General features: G+C 44.6%; 1 protein-coding gene across 5 annotated transcripts in view; it reads right to left on the bottom strand.

Moving 5' to 3' along the window:
* The window catches only part of CTBP1 (C-terminal binding protein 1), a 253,569-nt gene that overhangs the window by 68,835 nt on the left and 170,672 nt on the right, over positions 1–14,062 (bottom strand). The gene's annotated exons all lie outside the window — the stretch shown is intronic.

Genomic DNA, 14,062 nt, shown 5'->3' with positions numbered 1-14,062 from the left:
AGCGCCGCACCAGCCGCCGCGGCATATGGCGGCTACTCCGTGGGCGCCCCTGAACTGAGGCGCCTCCGCGCGCCCCCGCGCGCATGCCCGCACGCGCGCCCCCGCCGCGCGCACGCGCGCCGCCCGCCTCGGGGTTGGGGGGGGGGGTTGGGGGGGCGGGGAGCGGCCACTGCCGCCGCCGCCGCCGCGGGCGGGGCTTCCGCGCCCCGGCTCGATCTCCTGGTTCTGGGTAGGCGGCGAAGAGAGAAAGAGAGCGGGGCGGGCGACAGCGGGCCTAGGGCCTGGCGCTGCCTTAGCCGGCGGCGCGGCGGGCCTGCGGGTAAACCCGCCGCTGCGTTTAGGACCCGATTTGGCCACTTTTGTTGTGTTTAAACTTCAGCGAAGTTAACGCTCGCTGCACTCCACGCCCTCCCTGGCATCCCAAAACATCGGCGCTTCTGGGGTGCCACTATTTTTAGTGATTCGGCTAAGGCTTTTCCCCCTTACAAATTAACAGGGATGGGGGGGGACCCCAAACCACCAAACCCCAGAACGCTCCAATGTTGCTCCTCCTGAGCGTAAGCGAGGTGCAGTGCCTCCCGCGCCACTGACCCGCCCTCGGAGCGCCCGTGCCGCGCTCCAGGCCCAAATCCACCCCCGCGGTCCCACCAGGAGAGCGACAGGGCCGGGGGCCGCGCCGCCGCAAGCGGGGACAAGCTCAGAAGAAAAGCAGCAAATGGCCCAAATCCCGACCGTCTTGCCCAAACGCCAATGCTCTTTCCCATCGGGGATGTCCCCGCACGTTGCCATGACGTCCAAAATCGCCCAAATAGCGGCAACGCCGACGCTCTTTCGCATCCGCCATGTCCCCGCACGTTGCCGTTACGTCCAAGGTGCGGGGCAATGGGCCCGTCAGTCCTCGCCCTCGGTCCCGAAGGCGAACGCAGCGCTTTATTCATACCCGACCAGCTCTTATTTCTGGCCGCGACGCCCCGCCAGCCCGCCCACCCCACAGCCCCGTCCCACATGGGATCCCCAGGGCGAAGAGGCGGCCGAGGGGAGACCTGATCGCTCTCTACAGCCACCTGACAGGAGGGTGTAGTGAGGGGGGTGTTGGGCTCCTCTCCCAAGTAGTTAGCGATAGGATGAGAGGAAATGGGCTCAAGCTGCGTCAGGGGAGGTTTAAGTTGGATATTAGGAAAAATTTCTTCACAGAAAGGGTAGTCGAGCATTGGAACAGGCTGCCCAGAGAGGTGGTGGAGTCCCCATCCCTGGAAGTGTTCAAAAAACGGGTAGATGTGGCACTTGGGGACATGGTTTAGTCTAGTCTGCCCTTGATTGGTTTAGTGTGGACTTGGTAGTGTAGGTTAATGGTTGGACTGGATGATCTTAAAGGTCTTTTCCAACCTAAACGATTCTATGATTCTGTGATTCTATGACTGCCCAGGCCCACTCCCGGGAAAGCCCCACGACTGGAGAAGGGGCCGGTTCTGCCGGAACGCTGCCGTCCGGCAGCACCGCACCAATCCCAGCTTTACCCCGTATTTAAGCTGCTCGCCCCATCCCGCGTGGGGACGTAAATAACCACAGGGCACCCCGGCGCGGGGCCGGCCCTCAGAAAAGGCCGCTTTTGGGGGAAAGGAAAGGGCACGGGGCACCAAAAAGCGGCCGCCGTGCTGAGGCCCCGGGGTCGGGAGCCCCACGGTCACGGGCGCCGGCGCCGCGGCCTCCACACACGGCCCGGCTCCCCTCACCCCCTCGGCCGGACGACGCCTGCTTTCCCTGACGAGGGAAACACAGAGAAACGCAGCGCTTTGCCTCTGCGCCCCCCAACGCGGAGCCCAGACGGAGATTCGGGTCAAAACCAGGCGTTACCACCGCCCACAGCCCGGCCGCCCCGCTCCGGGCCACCCCACGGACCCCTCCCGGGCCCGCCATTCCCCTCCCCGGCGACGCGGCAGCGGCGGACGGAAACCAAAGTCTGCGCGGCGCCCCCGCGGGGTCAGCTGACGGCGGCCCCGCCCCGCCCCGCCCGCCTGAGGAGGGCGGGGGGGGTGTGAGGGCGGCGGAGGCCGCCATGGCTCCGCGCCGCCGCCTCTGCCCCGGCTCCCGCCATCCCAGAAAGTTTTCCGCCTCTCGCACAGCCGCCCCGCTCCGCCCCCGCGAGCAGACGGGGCGGTGGCTCGTTCCCCGCCGGCCAGCCCGGAGCCCCCATCTTTTGCGGTCCCTCAGTGAGCGCTCGGGGTCTGCCAGCGGTGACGCCGCCCGCGGCCCCGGAGCCCGCGCTGCCACAGCCGCCCCTCAGGGGCGCCGCGGGGCCCGACGCCCCCCCGTAGCGGGGGCACAACAGGCACCCTCCGCTGACACCGAGGCACCGGCGCCGCTGGCGGCGCTCAGCCGGGGCCCGGGCCCCTCCGGCAGGGCGGGGGCGGGCGGGCCGCGGCGCAGCTCGGGGAGCCCCGGCCCCGGGGCAGCGCCCAGCGCCCAGCGCCCGGCCCCGCACCTCCGGCCCCGCGCCCGCCGCGGGCTTTGCGGGCCGATGGCAGAGCTGGCTCTGCTGGCTGCGCCGCCGGACGCCGCGCCGGGGGGGACGTGTCAGAAGTAGCGCATGGGGAGGGAGGGGGCAGGCACGAAGATTTTGGAGCTTTTTTTGGATTCTGCAGTACTCGCAGTGCCCGTGCTCGTAGGTGTATTAGAGGGAGCGAATACAAACAGTTTCAGGGACTCCGGCGCAGCAAACCTTAGTAATTCCCTTTGGTGAAGTGCCATGCCTGCTGCTAGGAGCAGATCATCTCTTCTATATGCACAGGTTGCAGATTTTCCTGTGGCTTTTTGGTTTGTTTCGTTTTTTGGTTTGGGTTTTGGGTGGGTTGGGTTTTTTTTCTTTTTTTTGAGAGGGCAATATTTGAACCCAAAGGTTATAAAGGGTGGGTTCAGCCTCCAAGCTGTGTGGTTTTCAGGAATCCATCTGGAGCACAAGTACAGGATTTTAGCTTACCAGCAGCCGTTAGCAACTTGGCTCCAGCTCCCCAGTAACTTGATTTTCCCCGCCATTCTCCAGGTAGTGTCCATTTCACGGGGTTATCCGGCAGGATTGGGAGGTAACTCCCAGGCTGAGTTTATGCAGCCTGTGACTTTTTTCATTTTCCTCCCGTATTCATGGGAAAGCCTTTTGTGGCTCAGCAGAGACGTCTGAGACATGCCTCAAACAACATAGTTTCTTTAGATTCTCACTGTGTATCACGAGGGCAGCATCTAGCCAAGCGCCTCATGTGGGGTTTGTATAAATAAACAAATTTGGTTTTAATCACTTTAAAGTGGTTAACCACTTTATTGCCATTTATAGATGTTAGCAAATATAAATACATATCAAAGCTGTAAGAAGAAAATGCTTTTTTTTTTTTTTTTTCACTACTTAAGTTGCCATGTGGCAAAGTATCAGCAGGAACAAGCATTAGGGGTAGAACACGCTTAAACCGCAAGTGCAGTATCTGTGAATACCAATATGGATATGGAAGTATCTCCGGGGAAGAAAATAATAGCGAAAAATGAAAATTCTGAAATGAAATTAGAGTTCAGTTACTTTTTTTTATAGAGAAACATAAACAGATACAGGCAATGAGACCGATTCCTCGGTGAGGTTACATGACTGGGCAACTGTTTAGTTCTAAACTGGAACTGCTGCTTCGAGGAGGGAGGGGAGTGTGGTACAAAATATTATGACAAGGGGAGTGCTCTAAGTGAGGATAAGCTGGCATGATGAACAGATGGAGTATTCAATAACAGGAGGTTATTAATACTGCAGTTTGGTATTCTCTACGCTACTTCATGAAGGGATTCATATGCTTGCTCTTTTTCCTTTCTGATTGTACGCAGACTTAACAAATACGCGTACCATAGGTAACGCTGGACTCGCTTCCCACCCGGCGCATGCAGACACACATCGCAAATTCATGTTTCCTGGGAAAACATCAAGGGCTGGATCCTCAGCTGATTGTAAGTGGACCAACTGTGTTCCTTTCAACAGCGGAAAGCCGATTTGCACCTGCTGAAGCAGAGGGGTTATCTGACCCCGTCTCCCCAGGCGAAAGGTCTCTCCGCCCTGCTCTTTGACAGCTGCCACGAGGCACCTGCTCTAGAGAACACACTGTGAAGACTCAGGGTGGACAAGAAAACGAAATAACCCAAGAGCGAGTGAAGTCTTCCTTCAGAACACAATGCAATGCTGTTTCTGTTTAAGAAAATCAATCTTGGTTTCACCCAGTGTCCAGTCCTCCTCCCCTACATGGCCCAGTTTTAGACTGGACATGAGAAAATCCAGGAGCAGACTGACTGCCTCCGATCAAACCTTCCACTACCCCTCTCCATTTTACTTCCTACATTCTCCAGCTCGCCTCTGCGTCACCAAACATTTGGTCATCTTCACATCTTTTAGTCTATGACTTGTACAGCTACAATATAACTAAATATTCCACAAAACCTATCACCATCCTCTTATCACATTCTGGCACTGCTGTCACTGTGACTATTTTTTTTTTTTTTAACAGTAATGTTACACAGCTGATTGTCTTCTGTGTTTTGCACTAAGAATGATGACATTTTTCAAAGCCCCCAAACTGTTTCTTGGCTTCTTAAGAGTCAGCTGGAGGAGCACATGTGCTGAAGAGTAAATACATTGTTTTAAATGTATCTGTTAACAGCCATATGTATAATTTAAGTACAAGTTTTATTCCCCTCAGAATATCTAATCATAAGGGCATGACCTTGGGCTTTCACAAATTAGATACATTAGGGTATGATATCTTTAGCAGATGTGACTTTGAAGATACTGAAAGAGGAAGTTTTACTGTCGTATTGTCTAAGCAATGAGCCAAGATAGTCGCTGAATGCTCTCTAAAGTGAATAATGAGGTCTGACAATATTCTTACATCTAGATACTGAGATTGTGTACTTACAAAATTCCCTTAGTTTGTCATAGCTGTGCGTGCTGGCTCTTTCACGCATGTTTTTGCTTCATTATCAAACATGCGTCATTCACTGTAACAGTTTTGAAAGCCATCACTTTACAAGCTTTGTGTATTTTTTAATCAAAAGGTAAGATTATATTTCAAGGCAATATCTGAACTTTTGTGAACAGTAAATCTCGCAGATGCTATTAGGAGATCCTAAAAGGGATTTATGTCAGAAGAAAAGAATGGTTGGATGAAGCAGGCCCAACATTTAAACTTTATCCTAAAAATAGATCTTTAAATTGTGTAATCAAAATAAGCCAGCACCATTTATTTAAAATCTGGAAAGAAGACTTCGTTTGGATTTAAATCTTTCCTTAATTCTTTCGCTCAGATCCCGAAAAGCATTTGTTTTTCAAACACACACATAGAGATCAGTCTGCTTTCATTTTGCAATTGCATATTTTAATTAAAGCTGCTTTTTTTTTTTTTTAAATGTATAACTTCCTCTGTGTGAAACTTCTCGCTGTAGGAAGTTAATGCTTTCTGGTTGATGTGAAAGAGAAAGGCCATTTTGGAGAAACATTTTCAGCAGGTTCTGAGGGGAAAATGGAAAAAAGAATAATTGACAAAAGGGAAACGCTTCATCTTTAAGAAATGGTGGTCATCACAAGCATGAAATAAAATAAAGGACCTTCATCTACTGTTAAAAAGGAGGTTTGCTGAAGGATCAAAGTCATAGATTAAAGTTCCACTTAATGAACAAGAAGTTCAGCTGTGTCAAACATTCAAAGTAATTTCTGAAATGCCAAATGTGCATTGCTCCTTTCTCAGAATGGAATGGCTACACTAGCTCTATGCTGGAAATAACAGCCGTACAAAAGTGAAAAAGCTTGCAGTGTGCTGAATGAATGGAAGACTAAATTCCCTTCAAACCAGTGAATACAAAAACCCTCTCTCCTCTGATGTTATCTGTATTAAGTGACTAAGGGATTTTCTTCTTGATCTCACCCTCTTCATACAAGTGCTAAAAACACAAGAACCAGGGTGGAATTAAATCCTCTGCATTTTCTGGTTATCGTGAAATGAGAGGTATCATTTTCCATCTAGTCAGGAGGAGTTAACAGACCATTTCCAGGAAGGTCTGTGTTCTGGCTGAAGAGAAAAAGAAGATAGAGATGAACAGCAGAAGAGACCTATCGAGAACCATTAGTGGATGTCAGCCATTGTCCATCTGTTCACAGTGGAATAAATCCAGACCTGAAGGAACAACTGCAACCTGCCCCATATGGCTCGCTCCCTTCTGCGCTGGCAGGGCTTCTTTGGGGATTTGACATTGGATGAGGCAAAGGAGAAGCAGCGCAATCTGTGTTCCCAGGACCAAACAGCCAATTAACATGAAAGAACAAAAAGTGGGTTAGTAACCCAGGGGAAGGTTTTCTCCTTCTCACCTGCCTGAAATCTTGGAGCTCATTCAAACTGTGTACCTTGCAGAGATATTATGCTGAGGCTCCTACTACTAACAAAGTCCTTAAAAATGTAACCTTAGCTACTAACAAAACCATGTGGGCAGTGGACAGCCCCTCAATGGGCGAGTGAGACCACCGATCCAGCTGTCTCCCAAGGTGTTAAAGAAGGCATCTGGAATATATTACACTAAAAATTCCATTAAAAATTATAATGCAATATACTTTCAACATAATGAACCAGCATAACAACATTCTGCATTTACTTTTACAGAACTGGATTGTAGTAAGGTACTATTGAGTAGTAATTTACTCCTCAAGTTTTAAAATCAGTCTGGGCCTGGTCATGAAGCAAAGTATTATTTTTTAGATGATTAAGGGCAGTAGGCTCAGACCCATACAGCATAGTTATGACATCTGATTGTCTCTTTAAGATTATAATGAAAAATAGGTACTCTTTGTGATGCTGCATTCTGTATGCAAACAAACAGACGTACATATTAAAGCCGACTGAAGGGATCAAAAAACTGCAATTTTGTAATGGATTCAGTAACGTGTTTGGTGGTGGTCATTTCACAGGTCATATGGAGAACAATTAACCATCCAGCGGCCTAAAGAGAACCAGTGGATGTCCTGAGTGAACTTGTTATCGTGGGTATGTCTTCAGTCCTAGGACAGTCTGCTGAGAAACTCAGCGGATGCAGAGAATCAAAATCAGAAGTGATGTGCAAGAGTTACCCTCGCCTACACGGACTCAAGGGCAGGCCACTGCCTACGCCGCTTCCAGAAGAAAGGAGAGGGATGCTCAGGCTGGAGGCTTGATCTCTGCTCTAGCCCTGAAGCCATAAGCAGTTCAGATTTGCTAGTGTTACTCCAAACCTGAGGTGATTATCTGCTCAGAAGTGGGATTCATTATTTTGGGCCAGGCACCATGCTAAAGCAGCAGTGGGGCATCTCTAGGAGATGCTGTACGTTCATACCAGTCTGGACTGGCAGTGAGTTAGTGGTCTCTGTGCTGCGATATAATTTGCACTCTATTATCCTCCACCTCCTCTTTAGTTCCCTTGTAACACACTTGGCATCTTATTTTTGTCAAAAGTTGCACAAGTAACCAGAAAAAAAGCTATAGTTGTATCAGAGATAATTTTAAACTTCCCCAATAATTATATTCGTGCCTACACATATCACTTATTCACTAGGTGGCACAGAGAACATCGTAGTTCCTTGTTTGAAACACATACCGCAAAACTGAGGACCCCCTCAGGAATGATAAAAAAGGGTATCAAATCAAAGTTACATCTCACCGAGCATTTATCTAGAGACTTTTCTCTCAAACGAACCACGAGGCTTACAAATCTGAAAAACCAGCAAGGATGCTAAAGGGTGCAAAAAGCAAAACAATGTTTGTTACGTGAAAAGGTCCATTTGCTGTCAAGGACCTTGAGCACAACCACGCACTGGGTTTATACACCCTTATGACAGTGAAACAAGTCTCTCGCTTTGTCAAACTCACGTGGGATGATTACAAGTTATCAGTCTTGAATTTCATCCTCTTCCAAATTGAACGCTGCTTTGTACCGTCGTGAAATACTGCACTACCAGCACTCCACTATCACCTTGCGCTAAGATAAGAGACTGGTTCATTAGCGAGCAAAAAGTGACCTCTAGTGAATCATCACACCCGCTCCTGAGACACGCACCAGCTCCCCGGCAGCGCCTCGCCTTTCACTGACTGCTCACATCCACGTAGAGTTAAAATCTGGTAACGCTACACCGTAAGGCGAGTCAGCGTCTGTGCGCCATCGCTTAAGCACTTCCGATACCTTCAGTAACTCGCACTTTGCACAGCAGCTCTACCCAACGACAGAAAACATTTGCACATCAAAAAACCTGAACACGTTTGTTTGAACATAATAAAATCTGCCTACAGATAACTATTAAAGAATTTAATGGACTATAATAAAAAGTGTAAGCTCTAACTGGATTTTTTTAACTCGTTTCAATTTCATTTTAAAAGTAGTATATCCAGAAAATTGTAAATAAGATATCAAACCCCATCCTCTTAACTATGTAAAAATAGTAATAATCTCCATGAACAGCGCTTTGTACTCTAAGAAAACAGGAAAATTAGAGCGGAGAAAAACAGCAGCAAAGAGACGAGCGGTGAAAATCAATTCCATAGTTACAACATATGGAACAATATACAGGCTGGGCAATCCATAACGGTGAATGGTCATCGACTTCAGAACAGTAAAAAAAAAAAAAAAAAAAAACCACCAAACCCTAGCAAGGTTTCAGGAGTAAAACACACACCCCATTGGCCACAGAAACACATTTCCGATGTTGTCTGCCTCCATATATCTAGCAACATACTAGTATTTTTATACCCTTCCTAATATGGATATATTTTTCTAACCAACATTTGCTAGGCAGTTATTGGGAGGTACACCTTTTTTTCTTTTACAAAACCTAAATAAAGACTCTTGTGCAACTTTTTTACTTCCCATTCTCAAGATTTAAAACTCAACAGCTGAAAAGGAAACTGCAAGAAATCCTTATCCCTATGCAAGACTCTTAAGATACAGTTCAAATCCTAAAGGACATCAGTCTACCTGCCAACTTACACAGTGATACGAAAAAAAATATTGAAATACATCGAAAAAGCTCCCTTTGTATTGCTGCATAATGTAAAGAGAAGTGGACTGTTATCCTAGCAAAAAACCTGCCTGATCATACTACTTACATTCACGTAACGTACAATTTCACTACAGAAGAAAAGCCGATTCAAATAGGTGATAATCAGTATCAACAGATTTACTGCTACTTGAGCTTATATTTATTGCCAAATACCCTGACTTACAGACTAAGGCAGTGCTGTGCGTTATGTCAGGATGGTATTATTTAAAGAGTACTGGATAAACTTTCCGAAGGCCTTACCATATTACACGAAGAAAACGCTGCGGAGATACACGTCTCATGAAGACGTTTGCTAAACCGTTGCTTTGGAATGGTTCAGCTCCCCTACACAGGAAAACACCACCTGCCAGAGAGGTTTTGTTGAATTTGTATCACAGCACAGCACAACTGTGGTCCTGCAAGTGTCTTTGGGGAACTCCATCATCTCACAACGACCATTACTCCCGACAGCAGCATCGTCGGTGCCATGTTAACGATAGTCACTGTTGTGCCAGGCAGGCGCTGGCAAGGCGGCGGGGCTGATACATCTGCAGTATTTGTGATTCATGGCGACATTGTGGAAAGCCCACAAAGAGTTCATCATGAGCTATGAACAAAAGGCATTAAAATAAATGAAAGAACTTTCTATGATAGTTTTAAAAGGTAAATTTCCCAGGACAGGATTTGGAACATTATCTCAGCTTCTGAAACCAGTTCCAGTTAATGCACCATGTTGCTTATCTTACTCTTTTAATGTTTTGGTTTTTTTTTTCATTTATTTTGTCAAGACAATTATTCAGTCTCTTAACCTTTGCTGTCTTTTTTATGAAGCAGGGTATGTAATACTGCTTTTGTGTAATCAACTCTTATTCTTCACTACACTGATCTGCCATTTGAACGACCAGGTCACAAGAAACACAATAAACAATTAAAAATCTGCAAGACTGATGCAATCAATAATTTTGAAGTTTTCATTCTTATCGCATAATTCCTGGGAACATCTTAGGGTACACAAAAACTAATTTTTTCCTTGTTTCAAATTCTCATGTTTTATCTGGGTCCTGTTTATTCCTAGGACCAGCAGGAGAGTCACTGATATTACAATCATCTTTTATTAATTTGTATTACTTTATGTACCTGAAAGAATGATCGCAGCACAGGCCTGTACATCACTACGGGAAGAGTAAAGTTCAGCAGACGTACACAAAAAGGGAAACGCTACTGCGCAAACAGATTGGGTTCTTAATTAAAATGATTCGGTACGCCTTATGAACAGTACAAGTTGTATCACAGATGATGAAGCTACCTTAGGAAAAATGTACTTTATATTAACGAGTGAAGGCTAAAGACGACTGAGCTGTAATAATAAGTAAATGTATATAGATAATGTATAAATAATTAATTAGCTTTTCCTGAAAGACCTGGAAACAAATGAGAATACTTTGTGTATCGTTGTACTGTGCTGATCTCTAACTGAAGTGGCTTCTGAGACCCATGACCCAGAAAGGTTAAAGTTTGTGTCTTTCCCAGAGGCTGCACCTACATGATTAACATTACAGAGAAACCCACATCAGAAAGAACCATCACAAGAGAGGAATGAACAATAATTCATGTAGATAATAAATAAGTCTAAGGAGAATAAAAACCCACCCTACCTTGGTTCAACAAGAGTATTTTGAATGTTTTTCCTTTCAAGCACCACAACTGTAACTCCTACTAAATACCAAGTACTGAGAGGGAAGGGATGATTTTTTGTTTGTTTGTTTCTTGAGGTTTTACAATCACAACCCAGAGTTAAGTGTTCTCAGTCTATTCCTGGATCTTTCCTGACAAGCGATTTCCAATTGTGCTAAAATCTATGGACGTTCTGAGATGTAGACAGATGTCCGCGAGGCCGTAGGCTGAGGTCAGCAAACTCATCTCATTTGTGACCTAAGCCTGGTCTCTTGGCTCTCTTAAGAAAAAAGGCAGGGGGGGAGAAGAGAGATGGAAAGGACACCAAAGAAATTGTTTGCTAATTTATCTAAAAAATTGTTCTAGTTAATTTTTAATCTAATAGCACACGCAGATTTTTGTAGCATACGGCCAACACGACGCACATTAAGAAGATATATATTTGGTCATCTATCATTACTACTCCTCACAGTGTAATTATTGTTTCTGGCATTATTAGCAGGCAACTGTCTATTATTTCCTGATCATCTAACCAACCAACTTTTCAAGAACTCACATTCAAATCACATTTCAAAGGCAGTTTTACTGCACTAAGGGGGTGAAACTGCTTAAATTTATACATATTTTACATAAATCTTTATTTATCAATGAACAGTTCAATTTCTCAGTTCTTTAAACATCCAAAGAAAAAAGTGCCACGCTGGTGCTGACATCGTTCCTACTGCTTAAGGGAAGATAAAATTGGGTCTCTCAAAGCTGCAGGCAAAATACTACAATGGGTAACAAATATTCCTTGTGTATACATGATTGGAGCGGCTGTCTCTGTTGGGCACTGACTGTACGTTGTGGGGCGCAGAATGGATTCAGAGGAGATTTTTTTGTTAGGATCAGTTCATGTGTACATGCAGCATTCAAACAGCTTATTTTACAATCACTGCTACCTGCTCCCTGACCCCAGAGGTGCCTTCTTGCTTAAAACAACCATCAAACCTCCAAAACACTACAAAAACCCCACAACGTAAATACATATATTTACTCATTGCATTTACCTTACTATTTTAAAAAAGCAAAGATACATTGAGAGTAAATTTTCTGAATCTTATTCCCTTTGATGGCTGCAGGGTAGCCTAAATTTTTACACATAATCCACTGTTACGATCACCACTGTTTCTGTTCCGCTCTTAAAAAAAGAGAAAAGAAGAACAAGGTTTTGTACAGGAGCATTAATAGTTCCACTTGCCCTGTGGCAAATGGGGAAAATATGTCAATGTGAATTATTGTACTGTCTCCATGGATCAAGATTTCTCTTAGTGCTTTCAAAATTCCACTAACAGAAACAATTGCTAAGAGCATTTGCTACTTAGCCTGCTATATGCTGGAATCAAATAAGACCCTAGGATCAACTAATGCTAAAATATTATCTTTTATATTGATTTTTTTCCCCTACATTAAGGGGGAAACATTAAGGAAAGAAACAGCTAAATAATTTTAGCCGGAAAGAATGACATATCACTCTCACAAGGACATTCAAAGAATTTAAATAATCAAGGTAATTGCAAAATATATTTTTGAGCAGCTCAGACTACCAAAAATGTACAAATATCACAGTATAATTTTACTTCATTCTGACCCAAACGAGTTGTAGTACATAGTCCACTTTCTACACATAAGAGTTACAGTGGGGAATGTAATATCTCTTCTCTGCAGAAACCGAGAACACCCACACAGATGCATTAGAAAAAATAATTCTAATTTTGTGCAGTTGTGCATGCACATTCATATTCGAAGGAGTGAGCCAAATACTAATAAAGAGATTCCAAGTCCATTTTCTCTACTGGAAGGCTATTTTATGGGTATTTATTAAATTCTTCTTTTATATCTCTTTCCTACTACCAGATTACGGTCTCAATTAATTAGTAAAGTACAACTGTAGAAATTCATGGACCATTGGGCAGATCTGGTATGAAAATTTATTTCTAAACTTCTTGATCTGGCCAACAAGAATGCAGTAGAACAAGAATGAACGAGTGATGAAATCCAGACACTGTGTACTTACACATTATTGATTATTTCTACCAAATAGCAAATCGTTTTCACTAGAAAATAATAATCTTGATTCTTATACCACATCACCAGGATTCATGAACATCTAACAGATTCATCTAAGGCAACCATGAAGATGCAATAAATCATAGTTTTGCAGGGTGTCTGAGTTAGCACTACTGACACTGGTTAACAAAGTTAGTGCTACACAAAACTGATAAAAACAAACACATATTAAAAGGATTATGAATCAGTTAGCTTAGGACACATTTGTCAATGACAAACTTTCTCAATAGAGATGTTTCTAATGGGTATCTGTCATCATCTTCACCAACGATGTGGACACAGATAGAAAATCTTTGCCAAAATGACTGTGAACTTCACAAAACAATAATAACTGTCTGTAAAAAAATAATAGCAACAGCACAATCACACAGTCATTTTGGATCACGGATAAATGAAGATCACAGAAGCAAAACATGCTTTAATAAAACCAAGATGGAAAGCTCTGCCATTAGAAGAGGCTATTGTCACACTGACAGAATAGGGAACTAGAGCCTTAAAAGTGATGTGCAACTCTGTGTGACCTCCAAGAACCACACCTCGACAAGAGGCGATAACGTTTTCTTTGAAGAAATAGTTAAATTCAAATATGGAGGAAATTTTTGCCATTGCGGATAGGATTACTGAGATGACAAATAGTTAACTATTGCTGCCAGCCCTGGCATCCATGTTTTGTATGTTCAAAAGGGTGCAAAAAGACAAACTCAATACTGGAGAAAAATGCCTTGAAGAACACAATGTATTCAGATTGCCAATAAAAAATTGAGAGATAACACGATTACGCTGTGTAAGTACCTTTGTAGGAAGAAATACCAGACACTAAAGGACTGCCTAATCTTAGAGGAAGACATAATAAGAAAGAGCAGCTTAGAAGCTCATTCAAAATCTGTATTTTCTAGCTTTTTTTTTTTTAGTGGATGTTATTGACTATACTGTCAAGGGTTATGGCAGTGTCTTCATCTGCTGAATACTTCAAATGCCCTCCTGAAAGATAAACATCAGTCTAATAAATTTGGGGCTGAACTGTATCGGGGCTATACGTGATACAAAGGGGTTCAAGGTAACCTGGAAACTCCCCCCTGATCCTGCACTCTCAGGAGTTACAGCTCCAAAAACTTAAAGACAACTAATTGTTGGTTATTGCTCTGCTCCCTGTAGGAATGAACAGAACAGATAATCTGTCTTTCACTGAGCATCATGTATCGATATAAA

The sequence above is a fragment of the Pelecanus crispus genome, chromosome 4 (genome assembly GCF_030463565.1).
Source record: "Pelecanus crispus isolate bPelCri1 chromosome 4, bPelCri1.pri, whole genome shotgun sequence".
Taxonomy (NCBI): Eukaryota; Metazoa; Chordata; class Aves; order Pelecaniformes; family Pelecanidae; genus Pelecanus; species Pelecanus crispus.
Note: the sequence above shows the minus strand (reverse complement) of the source record. Positions and strands in the feature narration are given on the sequence as shown.